Consider the following 2,003-nt stretch of genomic DNA (forward strand, 5'->3'; position numbering starts at 1 on the left):
CTTTTCAAAGCACAAAGCCACACACTGGGTTATCTGTGCTCTGCCCACCATGGGTATCGAAACCCGGTTTCTAGCGTTACAAGTCCGCAGACATGCCACTGGGGGGGGGGCATTTTCAAAGCAACAACGAGTGTGTCCCAACTATAAAAACTGCATTTTTGGAACTTTAGTGTTAACAGTCAGTATCATATTATTTAGTTCATTATATAAAAGCTTAATATCTAGGAAAACTCCCCACTTTTGTCGAAACATTGCACTACGGTGTAGTTTTCGAAGCTTAGCGCTACGAAACGACGTATTTAGCCAACCTTAGCGCTATGACGTATCTATCAAAGCATAGCTCTACGACGTATTTATCGAAGCTTAGCACTGCAGTTTCGAGTTACTTCAACTTACAGACATTAAGATCCAATGAACTTATTAGACATTCATATATTTTGAGTAGAAGATAGATTGTTTGTTTTTTATTCAGCACAGAGCTATACAATGGGCCATCTGTGCTCTGCTCACCACACCAATTTAGCGTCGTAAGCTTGCAGATTTATCACTAAGCTTCTGGGGAGCGATTAACTATAATTCATGAAAGAGAAAACAACATCAATAGGATATAACACTGTAATTCTTAGGATTATCTCACAGGCAGCTGAACAGGGGGACTATATCCCCCCTCAACTTTAGTGTAAAAAAAATACACATAGGCTTATATTAACAGCTAGAATGAAGGATTTTACTGGGAACGTAACAATGGGTGAAAATGTAATTTACCATAAGATACTATATCTTATGACGTCAATATTCAATTGGATTTACACATGTATGTATAGCAACCGAGATATCTTCAAAAATGTATACCTGTGCGCACATGAATTCAGACACCATCTCTTCTAATGTGTACCTATGAAAAACAAAACAAAAAAAGTTATTGTGTGTGCTGTGTGGAATACTGCTTCCAGGGGAAGCCTAGTTCTTAAGACAAAATGTGATCGCTTACAAAATATATAGTTACGTATCTGCTTGTTTGATAATTCCCCGTAAAATTTCTTTCCAATGAAACTTCAGTGATACAAGTCCTTTCTTAATTAAAACTAGTTTATTCTTTCTCGTTACAAACTATGTAATACACTTAATTTTCACAGTCACTTTAACTTAGCTATAATTCACAGTGATTTACACACTTTACTCACGGCTTGACTCGATTATCTGTCTCTATCTCCATCTATCTGCAATTCATATCTCCGCTTTATTTGCCGGGCTTATATACTAAAATAAAGGGCGCCTAGAAAAGACTAGAGTTGCCTGGAAACGTCATGATCCTTCTAGAAACTCATGACGTGTTACCAGGGTCACGTGACTTCCGCTATCGTAACAATATATATATATAAAGATATGTAGGTCATCGGTTATATGTACGTGCAGTATCATACATCACAGCCCGGTTTCACATTCGCCCTGCCGCTGATGTATCTGTAACCCGCAAGACACGTGCAAGAGAAGAGTTTGGTTAATATACATTTGTTGGCTGGCCGCCTTTTCTTTTTCTTGTTTTTAGGAAGCCCATCTATAGTATCGGGTTGAAAACTTTTCGTCGCGACAACAGCCTATAATAGTCGTGGTATAAAGACCCCCCCACTAGATCCCGGATGTCCTGTAGCAACATTCGTTTTGATGGGTGGTGTGTAATGGGTTCACCAGTGTTAGCAGGAAGATTACTCTTAACTTTCGTCAAGAAGCCCCATCAAATTGACCTAGTCATGGGGGTCCGCAGGAAATATTACAGAGGGGGCAAAATGATATCAAAGCTATAAGCAGGCGCTTCCTCCCCTTCCGGACGCCCATGAACCCAATAAATGTATTGATTAAGAAAGATGGCTGAACAGTACGATAGATTCGTTACGAACTTGGAATACCCCTTGTCCGTCAAGGTGGATGACAATGTTCAGATACAGATGTTTATTGACCTTTCTAAAGAATCAAAGGTCGTGCACCTCTAGCAGTTCGCACAA

This window comes from Limulus polyphemus, unplaced genomic scaffold, assembly GCF_000517525.1.
Source record: "Limulus polyphemus unplaced genomic scaffold, Limulus_polyphemus-2.1.2 Scaffold7061, whole genome shotgun sequence".
In the NCBI taxonomy this organism is placed as follows: domain Eukaryota; kingdom Metazoa; phylum Arthropoda; class Merostomata; order Xiphosura; family Limulidae; genus Limulus; species Limulus polyphemus.